Source organism: Lissotriton helveticus, chromosome 12 (genome assembly GCF_964261635.1).
Source record: "Lissotriton helveticus chromosome 12, aLisHel1.1, whole genome shotgun sequence".
In the NCBI taxonomy this organism is placed as follows: domain Eukaryota; kingdom Metazoa; phylum Chordata; class Amphibia; order Caudata; family Salamandridae; genus Lissotriton; species Lissotriton helveticus.
This window is the reverse complement of record NC_136073.1, coordinates 520,224,146-520,243,961: the sequence shown is the minus strand read 5'-3', so window position 1 is coordinate 520,243,961 and position 19,816 is coordinate 520,224,146.

Genomic DNA, 19,816 nt, shown 5'->3' with positions numbered 1-19,816 from the left:
CTTAATGATGTTTCTCAATCACCCTTCCTGCTTATTGTATGTGAGGATCAATCACACTTGGTCAGGCCCCTGAGTATTTCCTGATGGTGCATCTTTTGTTTGTCCTGCCTTATTTCCGCATAGTAAGTCAGATCTCATGTATTTTTGATTTTACTATTGCTGCATCTACTATTTTAGACAAGTATCCTCTTGCTAGAAACCTTGTTCTACTCGTGTTCTACCTCCTTAGTAGATCACCCTTGTCGCTGAAGATCCACCTCAACCTCAACATTTCCCCATAGGATATGCTTTGAATCAAATGATTATGGTGAGAGCTATTGGCTTGTAATGCAGAGTTTCCTACCGTTTCTTTGCGATACAAGGAGCCCAATATTTTGTTATCTATGATGCTGATCGGTAAATCCAAAAAGTTGACTGAGTATGGGTTGACTGTAGCTGCAAATTTCAAATTGATGTAATTCTCATTTATCATAGTAACAACATTCAAAGCACTTTCATTTGTGCCCGCAACACTACAAATAAATCATCAATGAATCTAAGCCATGTTACTACATGTTCTTTCAGCAAATCCCCATAGTTGACATCGAGGACCAGCTCCTCCCACCAGTGCATGTGTAAACATGCATAGCTGGGGGAGAAGCTGGCCCCCATGGTGACACCCCGTAGTTGTTGGGAAATCAGGTTTGAAAAATAAATGAATTGTTTTCCAAACAAAACAAGGTCATGCTGATTAACATCCTGCTATGTTGTGTAAAACAAAATGATCTGTTTTTAGATCATTTTCTAATGCTCGGATCCCATCTCTATGTCTAATGCTCATATAAAGTGATGTGACATCTAGTGACATCAGGACATATTTTTCCTTTCATTCTATGGCCTACATTTTCAGCAGAAAATCACTAGTGTCCTGAATGTAAGATGGTAGACCTTCTTATGTCCCTTCAGTATAAAGTATATTACCAGCATAAATGGATGCTCGTTTTTGGATACTTGTATTCATCCAGACTAAGCAGGCTTGCGTTTTTCCAAGTCAATACATTTGCATAAAATCCTCTATATGTCACCATATGTCATTCTTGCTGCTTGTGTGGAACTCCTTTTGTTGGACTCATTGTCATTTAGTTGTAATAATGCCTCCTCCATATAATCTTTTTTGGGCAACAGGACAATGTTGACCCCCTTGTCCAAGTTCCTAATCACAATTTTCTCATTCTTTTCCTATTGTGATATTCATTGGCGTTTTTGCTACTCTTGATTTGTGAATTTTGGTCTGTTTTTTTGCAGAACATTATTCAATTTCTTTATTTGAGCAGTGACCTGTTCATAAAAAATATCCAAGGAGTTGTGGGGCATAATTGGATTGAAAGTGGACTTGCGCTTGAAAGGTGTAGCTGGTTTTGGGAATGTGTCTGAAGGGGAAAATGCTCTCACATCCACTGGCTGTGTGCTTTACTCATTAATTGATCCCTAACTTGCATTCTCTTCCTGCAAATCAGTCAGATCTTTTAATAGCGGCATATCCCAAACATCAAATCCATGATAGTATATGATGGATCTCCAACCTGCATGGTGTCTGTGTCACTACTATATATATACTGTGGGATTATCAGATTGCGGAGCGGGGCGGTCTCGCCGACTGCCAGCACGTATGTCTGTATTCCGTGGTTAGAAATGCCTTACCCAGGAGACTGGCGTACTCTGGTGACTGGGCACCGTGGATGCCGAAGCAGAAACGGTGAGGTCGGTTTAGCAATGTGAATTTATTTCCATCGGTCTCCTCCGACCTCACATGTATGCCCGAGATTGAGGAAACATTGAGTAACATTTTCGTGCTACCTGCTTTCGTAGACATTTGGGACATTCACGAACATTGCCAGTTAGACTAAGGATCACGGCACCTAAATAGAAGTATTGTTGTGTTGGTGGCATAACACTCAATAGCCAATATTTCAACCTTCCACACGAACATTTGTTAACGGACTTTGTATTTGCAAAGCCAACAAAGGGGATTATGGGCTTTGTAGTCACATAGGAAAGAGGCAATTACCCAAGGGGCCGGGGGCCGGCATTGTGATATTTAATGCAATTAGAATATGCAATTGGAGCCCCGTGAATTTATCACTAGCCCGATATCTCTTTAATCTGTGTGTTCCGTGGTAGGACGTGCCAGCACTTCAGTTCATGAATACAATTAAAGTCTTGTTTGTATTCCGTAATTACAATTGTGGGGGACTGTGTTCGTTTCAGTAATATGGCAATGTGATGTCTGTTATTTAGAAAGAACATTATTTTTAGCACGGTTCATGTTTTACTTAAATGCATTGTTTTAATATTTTTCCGATTCAGCTTCGGTTGGGCTGAGAGCATTGGCGCCATCTAATGTACAAACATTATAGCACTTTGGCTTGGTATTACGATATGCCCACCCTTAAGGCAGAGAATATATATATACTTTTTTCTGTGTTGTCTTTTATAGTTGTGTATGTTCTATCTTCGGTGGAACAAACTGGCTGTGCACTATGCTGTTAGTTACATTTATTAATTTTACTGCACTTTATATATTTCTTTGCCAAAATAAGCTTGTCTCAGTAGGCAGGTTTCACCATTGCGCAGTCCATTTTCTATGTTTACATATGCCTTAATTAAGGGGGAGGGCTATATAATCTTTGAATTTCATGGCGCCAAGTAGATTGACAAAGCCTGCTGCGCAGGCGAAACGCGTCTCTCTTGTCATGTGGGGTCGCAGGAGACCTGAAGCTCGATAAATAAGCCTTATTCTTACCTGCCTCGTGTACGTACCTCTTCTTGCTGGGAGTAGGATTGTCTTCATATATATATATATATATGGCTGATATTTGGGCTACATTTGTTTTTTTTGTCTCTGGTGGCCATCTTTGGGCTACATTGGGCTACATTAGGCTACATTGGGCTACATTTGGGCTCTAACATATATATATAGCCCAATGTAGCCCAATATATTTTTTTCAAAGTTAATTTTCGTAAAAACCACTGGAGCATATATCTTGAGACATAGCAAAGGCACATCGGGCTACCAGTCCCTACAATTTTGCCAAGTTTTGTGGAAATCCATTCAGCCGTTCGAGCTAAAAGTGAGTCCAACCGCCCTATGGAAAACTCAATGTTAAAAACACGTTTTGGGACCCCCCTTTTTTCTCGGCCCCGCTTTACGAAACCCCCCCAAACTTTCAGGGGACGCTCAGAAACGAAATGTGCCATTTTCCTGAAAATGTCAGCCAATTCCGTCCATCAACGCCAAAGGTATTCACCATAGAATTTTCAGAAATCCCTATTCAAAAAAATCCTAACTATATATACCCACTGTCGACCGCCAGTAGGTAATATATATATATATATACTATATATACTATCACAGGGACAATGAGTACCACAAACTGATAAAGAAGCTCAAGGCCAACAAGCATTTGGTGGTAAGACAATCTGATAAAGGCGGCAACGTGGTCTTATGGCCACGAAAGATGTACTTGGAAGAAGCTCTCAAACAACTTAACAATAGGGACTGTTACAGGCGTATTACTATGCAAGATGCTCTTAAAGCCAGGAATGAAATTTACTCTAAACTTTCCGCCTGGAGGAGCAAGGGCCTGCTCACTATGGATGAGTACAAATTTCTTAAGAAGGATCATTCAGTTACTCCTGTAATTTATTTCATCCCGAAAGTGCACAAGGACTACCAGCAGCCTCTTGGCAGGCCCATTATCTCTGCATGCAACAGCCTGTTGGAGAACATGAGCAAGTACATCGATTTCTTCTTACAAGACTATGTAAAGGGCTTGCCTTCCTTTGTCCTTGACACCAGTGATCTACTTAGGAGACTCATTGATTTCAGATGGAATTCCAATTATACTCTGGTGTCCATGGACGTTACTTCACAATACACCAGTATATTCCATCAAGATGGTTTGAAAGCTACTGAACATTTTCTTGGGAAAAGAGAAGCCTGTTTTCAGGAACATTCGAAAATGTTATTAGACATGATCTCCATATGTTTAGAAAGCAATGTTTTCCTATTTGCCAACCAGCTATTCTTGCAGACCAGGGGGGTGGCAATGGGGGCCTGCTTTTCTCTTAGTTACGCCTGTTTGCACATGGGGTACTGGGAGGAGCAGGTCCTCATGAAGCAATACACTGCCACCATGAACACCAAGGTGAAACTCTGGTTTAGGTACATTGACGATCTGTTCCTAGTTTGGGATGGTACTGAAAGTGAGTTTATACAAGCATTGAATGTCAATAATCTCAATATTCAATTCACTAGTAACGTCAGTACACATTCCATTGTGTTCCTGGATGTGGAAATCTTTGTCCAGGACGGTAGCCTCCACACCAAGCTATACCGTAAGCCAACAGCGGGTAACACACTGCTGCACGCTGGTAGTCACCATCCAGCACACTTGATACGGAGTATCCCTTATGGGGAGATGCTCCGCATCAGGAGAATTTGCAGCAGTGAAGAGGAGTGTCGCTTGGCTCAATCCCACTGTAGGGCTAGATTTCTTCAAAGGGGTTACAAACCCGAAACCCTAGACAGTGCCACACTGAGAGCTAACAAAATGGACAGAACTGCACTCCTGGGCTCAGGAGTGGTACGACAGCAGCCACTTGTCCATAGACCATGTGAGGAGACCAGGTTGATTATTGGATACAGTAATCAGCACAAATGTATCCATAAAATTATTAAGGATAACTGGTCCTTAATAGCCAGTGATCCTGTTATTGGCCCTGCCATGCCCAAATACCCCAGCATTACATACCGCAAAGCACGGTCTATGCAAGACAGCTTGGTTTCGAGCAGCCTTGAGGTATCCACCGGTTCTTGGTTAGATGACAGCAAGGGATTCATTAGGTGTTCCACCTGTAAAGCCTGTAAACATGGCATCAGCAAAATTGAGGTTAGTACACCACTTTCCCCATTCCCAATTAAAATCAAGCAAAAACTAAACTGCAAATCTGAGTTTGCTGTTTATGTTTTAGAGTGCCCGTGTGGGCTTAGATATGTGGGCAGTACAAGGCCACAAGTCCACAAGCGAATCCTACAACATCTGCGTGCAATCACCAATGCAGATGTGGCTTACCTAGTAGCCAGACACTTTGAAAAAATTCATGGGAAAGACGCCTCATTGCTGAAATACTTTGTGATAGATTGTGTTCTTCCCCAGAGGAGGGGAGGTGACAGAGAGTCTTTGCTGCGTAAGCTAGAGACCCGCTATATCATATCACTTGATACCAAGTCACCGCAAGGGCTCAACATTGGGGAGGATTGCCACACCTATCTGTAATAATTTTGGTTAGTTTCTGGTATGCACATTGCACTTTCTTATCAGTACTGTGATTGCCCTGTATATATTGTATTTAGACTAGAGGAATGATATCTTAACATGCATCCTGGATCCTCTTTGACCTAAATCTTGTAAATGATCTTTTATAGATCCATGATTCAACTATTTTGCACTTCTTTCTGGTAGCACTTTATTGCCATATGACATGTTTTTGCACTAATTATGCGTATTTGCACATAACAGCTTGTACTTTTACCTCAGTGTTAGTATAAAGCTCACATGGGCTTAATATCCACTCAAGTTACTGAATCCATGACAACAGGGATTTGCAGATATGTTCTTGCATAACTTTCGCAGTTATTTGTCTCAATTTGTATATATAACTGTGTTTTTTTGGATTTTAAAGGCAATGTATTTATTTATAAATATTTATTAGGCTCTTAACTTTTATATTCATTTTATAATTTTTTCTAGCCGTTGCCATGAATTCTAATAAGTGCTTGATTACTGAGGTTTTATAAATTGTGTTTGTAATATGTTTTTTACTGTTTTTACATCACGATTTATTGCTGTGTATATTCTATGTGCGTACATTGGCATTTAAGCTGCAATGTATTTTCAAGACTCTTTGGAAACAATAGTATTTCTTTGTTTTCCATGACATGTGATGGCACTCTTGCACTTTAAATGGGTGGTCAGCCTCCTTGACGCTGACATGTGATCAAGGCTTTCTCTAGCCGAAACGCGTCATGGCGGACTGGTGCTGGGCTAAATTCTAAATAAAGAAAAACTTGCACCTTCCTGGGTCTCGCTGGTTCCTGCTTGTTTGTGTGGCTGCCTGTGCTGCGCTTGCCGGCTTTGGGAACTAAACATACCTCATATATATATATATATATGGTCCTGGGTGGGATGCACTTACAGGTAGGAATTAATGCCAACGCATGGGCGCGAACAAAGTCCTTTTCCTGCCAGACGCGTTTCGGGCCAACACCCTCTTTTGTGGCAGACCATGTGACATGACGGCAAGCTGCAAGCACCAGTAAATACCCACAGTAATTATACACAGGTGTAACACCTGAAGCAATGCTTTCTGGGACTGGTGGTTTAGTAGAACCCAAGTGGGTCGCCGCCGCCATTCACATGCAAAAAAGTATTAAAAGGATTGCCAATGTCCCCGCAAGCACCCCACAAGTAAAAGGCACCTCCCGTACCACAGTAAGCTGCCCAAATGAGGTAGCTGTGGACCCACAGTTTTTCCGCGGTAGTGCAAACCTGCGACCGGGCTTGCCGCTAACAAATGGAAGAAAGAGTTGTCCCTGGGTGGGATGCACTTACAGGTAGGAATTAATGCCAACGCAAGGGCGTGAGCCGCGAACAAAGTCCTTTTCCTGCCAGACGCGTTTCGGGCCAACGCCCTCTTCAGTGGCAGACCATGTGACATGACAGCAAGCTGCAAGCAGCAGTAAATACCCACAGTAATTATACACAGGTGTAACACCTGAAGCAATGCTTTCTGGGACTGGTGGTTTAGTAGAACCCAAGTGGGTCGCCGTCGCCATTCACATGCAAAAAATTATTAAAAGTATTGCATATGTCCCCGCAAGCACCCCACAAGTAAAAGGCACCTCCCGTACCACAGTAAGCTGCCCAAATGAGGTAGCTTTGGACCCGCAAAAAAAAAGACACTTCTATAATCATTAAATCCTCTGATAAAGGGGGCAATCTTGTTATTCAGAACGTCGTGGATTATATTGAAGAAGCCAATCGGCAACTCCTCATCCAGGATCATTATGAGAAACTTAACACTAATCCACTAGAAAGTTGGACAAATGAATACCATGTAAAACTGTTAAACTGGAAAGATAGGGGTCTGCTGGACTTCGATGAATACAACTATTTGAAAACAAATAACCTGACTATGGCCACCATATATTTCTTACCAAAAATCCACAAGTCACTAGTAAAACCACCAGGGAGACCTATTGTGAGCTCAATAGGGTCTCTATTAGAATCAACATCGAGATTCATTGACATCTTCTTGATGCACTATGTGACTACTCAGCCCTCTTTTTTAAGGGACACAATGGATTTTTTGCAGAGAATATCTACCTGTGAATGGAAATCAACTTATCAAATGACAACAATTGATGTGACATCACTGTACACCTCAATTCGCCACGAGGATGGCATTGAGGCTGTAAAAGAGATCCTCAAGACACGGTCTGTCAATTTCCTGGAACATTCAATAATGTTATTGGACATGCTCCAATATTGTCTAACACACAACGCATTCCTCTTCCTGGGAGACACATATCTCCAAAAGCAGGGCACCGCTATGGGGACATCTTTTGCGCCCACATATGCGAACATCGTGATGGGGGCATGGGAAACTGAGGTGGTCAGGAAAGACCAGGAAGATCCGGATGGACCCAGAATCAAACTATGGTGTCGTTTTATAGACGACTTATTCGTCATCTGGGATGGAGACGAGGAATCGATAATAAAATTCACAGAAACCTTGAACAACAATCGATTCACTCTAAAATTCACATCAACTACAAGCTCCCAATCATTGATATTCCTGGATGTGGAAGTATTTATCAAGAATAACAAACTTTGCTCCAAAATCCACAGAAAGCCAACTGCATGCAACAGCATCCTGCATGCCAACAGTGGACACCCAACTAGGTTAAAATGGAGCATCCCGTACGGACAAATGCTGAGGGCAAAAAGGAATTGCTCTGAAGTAGAGGATCTAGAGGAAGAGATAAACAACATGAGTCTCAGATTCCTCGAGAGGGGATACCCTAAAGAAGTCATCATTTCTGCTAGAAATCGGATGCACTTAAAGAAGAGAGAAGAATTGCTGACACCTAAGGATAAGAGATTGCGTAGAAACCAAGAACATGACACAGATTCGAGTAGCACAACAACTAGAATCATTGTGGAATATGACAACCAGAGCACACAATTGAAGAAAGCCTATAAAAAACACTGGGCAGTCTTGCGCATGGACAAAACCTTGAATGAAAGCCTGTCAGCTAACCCGAGCATAACATATAGAAAGACCTCATCCCTAAGAGACATATTAACACAAAGTCATTTGGGTATATGCAGGGAGAAGAAACAGATATGGCTGACAACACCTGGCTTCTGGAAATGTCATAAGTGTAAGGCCTGTGAACATGGGGAGAACATCAAGCACTATGTACTTCAGAATGGAAGAAAAGAAACCATCTATGACCACATTACATGTGAATCCAAATGTGTTGTCTATCGACTCAAATGTCCTTGTGACAAGTATTACATTGGGAGCACTATAAATAAATTGAAATTGAGGATACTACAACACCTTAGGGCGATCAAAAACAAGGACCCATGCTACCCAATGGCCTCCCACTTCACTGAACACCATCAAAGTGACACCTCTCTTTTGAAATATTCGGGAATCAGACTATGTAAAACACCAGAACGAGGTGGAGATCAATTGCAACTTCTAAGACGTCTAGAATCCCGAATGATATTGAGTATGGGAACGGAGGCACCGTTCGGCCATAATCTGGATGCTGAACTACATGCACATTTGTGACTTCCTGATGAACCAATGATAATGTAGTCAATTGATTAGACTGATCTCCAAGGAATGATGTCTTTTACCTAATGGATGCTGGAAACTGTACATGCTGTAATCTATATAGATATTGAACCGGTTAATATTGATGGTCCAACATACACAATGTTCCCACTGAGGAGAGAGATATTGTGGCTGTTTGTAAAATTGAGATTGTAGGGTACTATGAGAATGAGATGTAATGACTTTGGTACTTTACCATAGGAATCTGTCTAAAGTTTATAAAAATAATTTTGAAGTTGAATGGATTTAAAAGAGGCACCTAGAAACCTGATCTTATTTAATATAGAAATTTCACCCAATCTTCTCCTAGATCCCCACATTATCATCCCGTTATGTTACCACCATACAATCTCCGCCCTACCCATTAGGTTAAATAACCCTCACTCTCTCAACTGATATTGCGCAGTGTATGAATAAATACTACATGCCACTAGAAGGACCATATTGTAAATAACTGTTAATACTTTATCTAAATCACCGGTTCAACTCTTTCTTTACTTTCAGTGGTACTTCACGTTAATTTTGTAACATAAATATGTACAAAAGAGAGATATTGTAAATACTTTATTTTCAGGGGTACTTCACGTTAATTTTATAATTGTGTAACACAAATATGTACAAAAGAGAGATATTGTAAATACTTTATTTTCTAAAAAGTGACTAGAAATGAACATGCAGTAGAGTACTTTACATTGATTGTACATAGTTTTGTGTATATACCCTTAACATGTATTAGCCATGTGTATACTGCTGGGCGGGTTGGTCAAGATGACCATGGAAATGGTAGAGGGTACTTACACTTACTATACACTATTTAAATCAGGTCTAGACCTAGGGACTCTATGGTCCAGTTGAAGGCAGGAGCCGAAACGCGTAGACCGTCCTTTTTTGTTGCACGTTATGTTTGCACTGGTGTGTAAATAATAAAACGCTAAAAACTACTGCTGCTGTGCCGTGTCCTTTGATCCGTAAGAAGTGGAGAGAAGAAGCTGTGGCAATATATATATATATATATATATATATATATATATATATATATATATATATATATATATTCACTGAAAAAACCATAGGTTATAGACCATATATAGTTAGGAATTTGCATTTACAAAACCTTAAAAATTCACTGAAAAAAACATAGGTTAGAGACCATATATAGTTAGCTGGACATTTTATTGACATAAAACCAATGAAATTCCATATATAGTTAGTTGCACTAACTATATATCGCGCACCCGCAATCCACTGCTGATGATGTCACATATTACATCATTCATGACATGGTCAGTGACATCACTGATGACATCACTGATGACATCTCAAATGACATCACTGATGACATCACTGATGCCATCTCAAATGACATCACTGATGACGTCATCTAGTGTCTGTGTTTTTGTAAAGTTTAAATATGTTTTACATATTGAAGAATGAGTGGATGTATGGAAGACTGAGTGTGTGTGTGGCTGGCTGGGAGGTGTGTGACTCTGTGCATATCAATGTGTACTTGTATCAGTGATTGTATAAGAGAGTAAGTATGTGTTAGTATATGTGTGAAAAGTATGGTGTTCTGTGTTTAACTGTATAGATGAGGAAATCGAAGTGTGATTGATTCTTCACAGGACTGACTAGGTGTATGAGTGCATATGATAGTGTTGTAATAATGATTGGCTGTATGTATGAGTGATTGTATGGGTGAATGAGTGAATGTGTGTGTAGACGTAGGAATCAGTGAGTGCGTATGTAGTAACTGGTATTGGTGTGTCATGATGTCATCAGTGATGTCATTTGAGATGTCATCAGTGATGTCATTTGAGATGTCATCAGTGATGTCATCAGTGATGTCACTGAAGTATGGTGTTCTGTGTTTATCTGTATAGATGAGGAAATGGAAGTGTGATTGATTCTTTACAGGACTGACTAGGTGTGTGAGTAACTCCATGGATGAGTGGCAGTGTGTGATTGTCTGCATAGGTGTATGAGTGCATATGATAGTGTTGTAATTATGAGTGACTGTATGTATGAGTGATTGTATGGGTGAATGAGTGAATGTGTGTGTAGACGTAGGAATCAGTGAGTGCGTATGTAGTAACTGGTATTGGTGTGTCATGATGTCATCAGTGATGTCATTTGAGATGTCATCAGTGATGTCATCAGTGATGTCATTTGAGATGTCATCAGTGATGTCATCAGTGATGTCACTGACCATGTCATGAATGATGTAATATGTGACATCATCAGCAGTGGATTGCGGGTGCGCGATATATAGTTAGTGCAACTAACTATATATGGAATTTCATTGGTTTTATGTCAATAAAATGTCCAGCTAACTATATATGGTCTCTAACCTATGGTTTTTTCAGTGAATTTTGAAGGTTTTGTAAATGCAAATTCCTAACTATATATGGTCTATAACCTATGGTTTTTTCAGTGAATTTCATTGGTTTTTTAAAAGCTAATATCTATAGCTGTAAAATATATTCTTTATTACGTGACGTATCACGTAGCCACGTGAGACGCCTCATGACGCGTCGCATAACCGTGACGTATCGGCTCTGCAGTGCAAACAAAACCCGTAACGTAAGCGTGCCGGAGCACGCTTACAGATATATATATATTTTTTTTAACCTTAATTAGACAAAATCCACACGTGCACATATCTTGAGGCCTTGCAAAGGCACATCAAACAAACAGTCCCTACAATGTTGCCAAGTTTGCTGGAAATCTATTCCCTTAATTTTTTTTTTACTGTTTCTCTTGGTTTTCCCCTTGTTACGCTTACCGGGACGCTACCCGGTACGCGAACCGGACGCTCCAAAAACACAAGATGGCGGACTCCCGTTACGCTGCCGGTTAGCTGCCCGGTTCGCGTACAGGGAAGCGCCTCTACCGCGAAAAATCGCGGGGGACTTTAATTTCCCCCTCATCAATCCTAGGGGGTCAGGAGGGGTTTACCTTGCCCCCTTTCCTTCATTTCCCCCTTCTTTTTTCACCACATCTTGTCTCTCGAACCTACCGAGAGACAAGATGGCAGCCGCTCTGGACTGTTTACAATGTTGACAGCTACGCTGCCGGTTAGCTGCCCGGTTAGCTGCCCGGTGAGCTGCCCGGTGAGCTGCCCGGTTCGCGTACCGGGACGCGCCTCTTTTTTTTTTTGCCCCGCGGGGCACTTTAATATCCCCCTCATCAATCCTAGGGGGTCAGGAGTGGTCTACCTTGCCCCCTTTCCTTCATTTCCCCCTTCGTTTTTCACCACATCTTGTCTCTCGATCATACCGAGAGACAAGATGGCGGCCGCTCCGGACTGTTTAGAATGTTGACAGACACCGGAGAGCCAATCAGCTTCGCTTCGCGAAGTTCCGTTACGCGTCAGGTACGCGAACCGGGGCGCTAACCGGAGCGCTGTCACAGATATATATATTTTTTTAAACGTTAATTTCTCAAAATCCACTGGAGCACATATATTGAGACATAGCAAAGGCACGTCGGGCAAACCATATCTACAATTTTGCCAAGTTTCATGTAAATCTATTCAGCCGTTCGAGCTAAAAGTGAGTCCAACCGCCCTTTGAAAAAATGAATGGGAAAAATGCGTTTTGGGACCCCCCTTTTTTCTCGGCCCCCACTTGACGAAACCCCCCCAAATTTTCAGGGGCTGCTCAGAAACACAATGTGCCATTTTCCTGAAAATTTCAGCCAATTCTGTCCACAAACGCCAAAGTTATTAGACATAGAATTTTCAGAAATCCCATAGAGAAAAAATCCTAACTATATATACCCACTGGCTATCGCCAGTAGGTAATATACATATATAAACATATATAATCTGCATATCTATATAAATATAAATGCATGCATATATATACATATATGCATACATATGCATGTTATTTACATGAAAGTTTTAAAAACACTAATAAAAGCAAAGCTAAAAAGCCACCTCATTACAAACAGAATGGCTTTAACTTAAACGAGGGCGAGATCTATTGCATTTTCAATGCTTGTTTACTTTGGTTCTATCAAGAAGGCATTCAGATGTGTCACACATTTGCCATAAATTCTGAATGTTAGCACTGTTATGTTATGTTATGTTAATAACTTTTATTAGGCGCACAGCTGCCCCAGCGAAGGGGCGTCCTGGCGCCTGATCAGATACCACAACACAACAGGTCAGAGCTGAGAAGAAAAGGATCAATTAACCGAAACTAAACAGGTGGGTTTTAATGGCGCGTCTGAAAAGAGTAAGGCTGTCCAGGGCACGGATGTGTACCGGAAGGGAGTTCCATAAATCAGCCGCCAGGACATGAAAAGAGCGCCCACCCATCCTACTCAGTCTGAACCTGGGCTTAATCGCCAGATGGAGAGATTCAGACCTGAGGGACCGTGTAGGAAGATACGGAGAAATAAGGCCCACAAGGGCAGGAGGGGAGGAAAGCTTCAGAATCTTAAATGTCAGACAGAGAGCCTTAAATTTGATTCTCTGTCTGACCGGAAGCCAGTGAAGGGAGGTCAGGACCGAGGAGACAGAACATCGTCTCGGAAGGCCCACAATAGCACGTGCCGCAGCGTTCTGCACAATCTGAAGCCTTGAGGCCTCAGCCTGGTTCACTCCAAGTAGCAGAGCACTCCCGTAGTCCAATCGCGACAAGATGGAGGCCTGGACCACCAGTTGCCGCGTGGGGGGGTCGAAGAACTTCAGGACAGGTCGCAGTCCTCGCAGGATACCAAAACAGGTAGCTGCTGTCTTCTTTGTATGACTGGCAAAAGAGAGATGGGAATCCAGCCAGACCCCCAGATTTTTAACTTCGGCCGCTGGAGTAGGAGAAGTGCCCAATTCGGGAGGCCACCACTGGTCTCCCCAAAGTTCCGTCTGCCTCCCTAAAATCAGGACCTCAGTTTTTTTTGCGTTAAGCTGTAAGCAGTTGCAACGCATCCACTTAGCTACAACTATGAGTCCTGCCCGGAATCTGGGAGCATTTACCTCAGGGTCCCCGCTGAGTGTCACCGCCAGCTGCGTGTCGTCGGCGTACGATGTCATGGTAAGGCCAGATTCCCTGACGACAGCAGCCAGCGGTTCCACATACAGATTGAACAATGTAGGGCTTAAAGCGGAGCCCTGAGGGACTCCCAGACCCAGAGAGTGGAACGAGGACTGGCCTGGTGGAATGGCTACTTTAAAAAACCGGTCCGAAAGGAAGGAGCGGAACCACTCAAGGGCTTTCCCACTAATACCCACCTCCTCCAACCGACGCAGCAGAATGTCATGAGACACCGTGTCGAATGCGGCGCTCAGATCTAACAGTAGGAGCGCCGCAGTCTGCCCCGCATCCAGCACTGACCGCAAATGCTCGATCATAAAGAGCAAGGCTGTTTCGGTGCTGTGTTGAGGGCGGAACCCATTTTGACTCTCGTCAAGAATGTTATTACGAGAGAGATGGGTAGACAAGATGGTATTCACGTATGCCTCAGTGACCTTAGCGGTCCAAGGCAGGAGGGAAATGGGCCGATAATTTTCCGGAAGCAAGGGGTCAAGATTGGGCTTCTTCAAGATAGGGCTGACCACAGCTTGCTTCCAGGAGGAGGGAACCACGCCCTCAGTGAGGGAAAGATTGATAAGATCCAGGATGGGCTCACGGCACGTAGGCGGGAGTAACGTAAATAACTCCGGCTTCAGCGGGTCTAGAGGAGAACCCGATTTAACTTTGAGGCTCAGAGTATCAAATACCTCAGTAGACATAGCCGGCAAGGAGGACAGGGTTTCCACAATCCGAGTCTTCACAGCACTAGGAGCCTCCTCGGGAACGGAAGATGTAAAACCTCGGTAGATTGCCTGCACCTTCTCCACGAAGAAGGATGCCAAACTCTCACAATGTGAGTCCGTGCAGATTTCCACCGAGGTAGTCCGTTTCCCCATCAGATCTTTAAGTACTTTGAAGACAAGTTTGGAAGGGTTAGGACTATTGGAGAACTCAGTTGCATAATAAGCAGCCCGAGTTTGACAGATGGCTCTATGATAGTTCTTGAGCTGGGCAAAGTACAGAGATTTTAACACGGGATCAAAGGACTTCCTCCAGGCCCTCTCAGCTTGCCGGCAAGTTCTTTTAAGCTCGGCAAGATTCTCATTATACCAAGGACTGCGGGTCTTAGCGTGACATTTAGACCAACGCAGGGGTATAAGGGAATCGAGGGCCTTAAGAACCCAGTTGCAAAACTGTTCATATCCCTGTTCCACATTCTGCAGTTTGCCTAAGGGCTGAACCTCCAGTATCCTAATAAACTCCTCCAGCTTAAGTTTACGCCAGTTGCGCTTGAGGATCTGTTTATCCACAGGTTTCGATTGTGGATTATCTAGGGGACATGCCACTTTAACCAACATATGGTCAGTCCACCCCACCGCCAACGGGACAGATGTTCTAGCCCGGGCTAAGGTTGTAAAGAAGGGGTCTAGTATATGTCCTCCTATGTGGGTGGGGGAGGTGACTAGTTGGTTAAATTGCATCGCTTCAAGATCCGCTACCAGGGAGCTGATAGGGAGAGATGACATCAGATCAAAGTGTATATTTAAGTCCCCAACAATATTAAAATTAGCACAACTGGAAACTAGCGAGCTGACCACCTCTACAAGTGCGGATTTGAAGGTGGTGTCGTTCCCAGGTGGTCGGTAGATCAGTATGCCACTAAAGGTGAAGTGATGGTTTATCTTTACCTTAAAAGAGGCGCTTTCACACGTAGAGAGATTCTGAGCCTTCCACTCAGCCGAAAAGCAAGATTTTATTGCCATGGCTATACCACCTCCCCTAGTTGTACGGTTCAATGTAAACACCGTATAGGTGGAGGGAAAGGCCAAGTTTATGATTGCAGTATCCTGGTCTTGAAGCCAAGTTTCGGTCAGAAAGATGATATCGGGAAGGTCCGTGTCTATCATATCCCGAAGGAATTGATAATGCCTGACCAAGGATCTAACATTTAAGCTCCATATATTTAGTGATTGCTCAGTGCGACCAGTGTGGGTGCCGCGATCATTCCCTATAACAGCTCGCACCCCCATGGGTGAGGCCAAAGAGAAAGAACCACAGGCACAGTCATAGGGTCCCGAAAGAGGAGATAATGGGACATGATTGCACACTGGAAGGATATCTCGAACAGCAAAGATATCAGCACGATCGTACCTGAGCGACGCGATATTACACATAGTGCTTCCGTAGCAAGAGGCCAGAGTCCATAGCCCGCACCCGCTACCTCGACGCGGACGAGCGCAGACGGGCAGGACTCTGGCAAGACTCCGGCAAGCGACGGCGTCCCTCTGCGCGTTTCCGCTGCGCGGAAGAGGACGACTTTAAATAGGCGTCTCCCAAAGCACCTCGAGCGTCAGGCCGCTCCAAGATGGCGCCCGCACAAACACACACTCACCCCAAGCAAAGATGGCGCCCACCGCTAACCAGCCCCGGGACCCGGACCCGCCCAAATGGCGGTGTACGTTCCAAAATTAGAGTGCAGGTGAGGGGACGCAAGCCCAGCAAAGCAGTAAGTAAAATCCGGGGATAAGTAAAGCAAAATAACAGAAATAGGCTAAAGGTCAGTTAAAATGCGTAAAATGCACAGCCAGCCGGCAGCGCGACCTGCACTGATGCAGCAATGATCAGAAAGAATATCAGCGCGAGTCCGCCTTAAATAGGCGTCTCCCAAAGCACCTCGAGCGTCAGGCCGCTCCAAGATGGCGCCCGCACAAACACACACTCACCCCAAGCAAAGATGGCGCCCACCGCTAACCAGCCCCGGGACCCGGACCCGCCCAAATGGCGGTGTACGTTCCAAAATTAGAGTGCAGGTGAGGGGACGCAAGCCCAGCAAAGCAATAAGTAAAATCCGGGGATAAGTAAAGCAAAATAACAGAAATAGGCTAAAGGTCAGTTAAAATGCGTAAAATGCACAGCCAGCCGGCAGCGCGACCTGCACTGATGCAGCAATGATCACTCTAGCACTCTAGTTGCTCATTAGATCACTGTAGTAAAGCTAATGCTCACCAGGGAAGACTGCTGCTAATCATGGTTTGCAGCCATTTTCCCGCATTTTTTATCCCGCAGACTTTCAGTCCGCATACCAATATCCCGCAAGGTCATTGACCTCGCATACCATTATCCCGCATTTTTTCAAAACGCATGTGCATTTATCGCGCATGCCTTTACAAAGAATTACGTTTTAAAGGCATGTATGGTAAATGCATTTGCGTTGTGAAAACCACGATGACGAGAGAGGTACGTGGGTTTGTGTTAATTTTTTCGTGGGTTAGTGATTGTGTAGTGTAGTGTAGTGTTGTATAGTGTAGTGTTGTGTTAGTGTAGTGTAGAGTTGTGGTGGTTGTTTAGTGTAGGGTCATGCTGGGGGTAGTGTTTTAGGGTTTAGGGTTGTGTTGTAGTGTTTGCGTAGTGTAGGGTCATGCTGGGGGTAGTGTTTTAGGGTTTAGGGTAGTGTTGTAGTGTTTGTGTAGTGTAGGGTCATGCTTGGGGTAGTGTTTTAGGGTTTAGGGTTGTGTTGTAGTGTTTGCGTAGTGTAGGGTCATGCTGGGGCTAGTGTTTTAGGGTTTAGGGTAGTGTTGTAGTGTTTGCGTAGTGTAGGGTCATGCTGGGCGTAGTGTTTTAGGGTTTAGGATAGTGTTGTAGTGTTTGCGTAGTGTAGGGTCATGCTGGGGCTAGTGTTTTAGGGTTTAGGGTAGTGTTGTAGTGTTTGCGTAGTGTAGGGTCATGCTGGGCGTAGTGTTTTAGGGTTTAGGATAGTGTTGTAGTGTTTGCGTAGTGTAGGGTCATGCTGGGGTGTAGTGTTTTAGGGTTTTGGGGAGTGTTGTAGTGTTTGCGTAGTGTAGGGTCATGCTGGGGGTAGTTTTTAAGGGTTTTGGGTAGTGTTGTAGTGTTTGCGTAGTGTAGGGTCATGCTGGGGGTAGTGTTTTAGGGTTTTGGGTAGTGTTGTAGTGTTTGCGTAGTGTAGGGTCATGCTGGGGGGTAGTGTTTTAGGGTTTTGGGTAGTGTTGTAGTGTTTGCGTAGTGTAGGGTCATGCTGGGGGTAGTGTTTTAGGGTTTTGGGTAGTGTTGTAGTGTTTGCGTAGTGTAGGGTCATGCTGGGGGTAGTGTTTTAGGGTTTAGGGTAGTGTTGTAGTGTTTGCGTAGTGTAGGGTCATGCTGGGGGTAGTGTTTTAGGGTTTAGGGTAGTGTTGTAGTGTTTGCGTAGTGTAGGGTCATGCTGGGGGTAGTGTTTTAGTGTTTAGGGTAGTGTTGTAGTGTTTGCGTAGTGTAGGGTCATGCTGGGGGTAGTGTTTTAGGGTTTAGGGTAGTGTTGTAGTGTTTGCGTAGTGTAGGGTCATGCTGGGGGTAGTGTTTTAGGGTTTAGGGTAGTGTTGTAGTGTTTGCGTAGTGTAGGGTCATGCTGGGGTGTAGTGTTTTAGGGTTTTGGGTAGTGTTGTAGTGTTTGCGTAGTGTAGGGTCATGCTGGGGGTAGTGTTTTAGGGTTTAGGGTAGTGTTGTAGTGTTTGCGTAGTGTAGGGTCATGCTGGGGTGTAGTGTTTTACTGTTTTGGGTAGTGTTGTAGTGTTTGCGTAGTGTAGGGTCATGCTGGGGGTAGTGTTTTAGGGTTTAGGGTAGTGTTGTAGTGTTTGCGTAGTGTAGGGTCATGCTGGGGGTAGTGTTTTAGGGTTTAGGGTTGTGTTGTAGTGTTTGCGTAGTGTAGGGTCATGCTGGGGGTAGTGTTTTAGGGTTTAGGGTTGTGTTGTAGTGTTTGCGTAGTGTAGGGTCATGCTGGGGTGTAGTGTTTTACGGTTTTGGGTAGTGTTGTAGTGTTTGCGTAGTGTAGGGTCATGCTGGGGGTAGTGTTTTAGGGTTTTGGGTAGTGTTGTAGTGTTTGCGTAGTGTAGGGTCATGCTGGGGGTAGTGTTTTAGGGTTTTGGGTAGTGTTGTAGTGTTTGCGTAGTGTAGGGTCATGCTGGGGGGTAGTGTTTTAGGGTTTTGGGTAGTGTTGTAGTGTTTGCGTAGTGTAGGGTCATGCTGGGGGTGGTGTTTTAGGGTTTTGGGTAGTGTTGTAGTGTTTGCGTAGTGTAGGGTCATGCTGGGGGTAGTGTTTTAGGGTTTAGGGTAGTGTTGTAGTGTTTGCGTAGTGTAGGGTCATGCTGGGGGTAGTGTTTTAGGGTTTAGGGTAGTGTTGTAGTGTTTGCGTAGTGTAGGGTCATGCTGGGGGTAGTGTTTTAGTGTTTAGGGTAGTGTTGTAGTGTTTGCGTAGTGTAGGGTCATGCTGGGGGTAGTGTTTTAGGGTTTAGGGTAGTGTTGTAGTGTTTGCGTAGTGTAGGGTCATGCTGGGGGTAGTGTTTTAGGGTTTAGGGTAGTGTTGTAGTGTTTGCGTAGTGTAGGGTCATGCTGGGCGTAGTGTTTTAGGGTTTAGGATAGTGTTGTAGTGTTTGCGTAGTGTAGGGTCATGCTGGGGCTAGTGTTTTAGGGTTTAGGGTAGTGTTGTAGTGTTTGCGTAGTGTAGGGTCATGCTGGGCGTAGTGTTTTAGGGTTTAGGATAGTGTTGTAGTGTTTGCGTAGTGTAGGGTCATGCTGGGGTGTAGTGTTTTAGGGTTTTGGGGAGTGTTGTAGTGTTTGCGTAGTGTAGGGTCATGCTGGGGGTAGTTTTTAAGGGTTTTGGGTAGTGTTGTAGTGTTTGCGTAGTGTAGGGTCATGCTGGGGGTAGTGTTTTAGGGTTTTGGGTAGTGTTGTAGTGTTTGCGTAGTGTAGGGTCATGCTGGGGGGTAGTGTTTTAGGGTTTTGGGTAGTGTTGTAGTGTTTGCGTAGTGTAGGGTCATGCTGGGGGTAGTGTTTTAGGGTTTTGGGTAGTGTTGTAG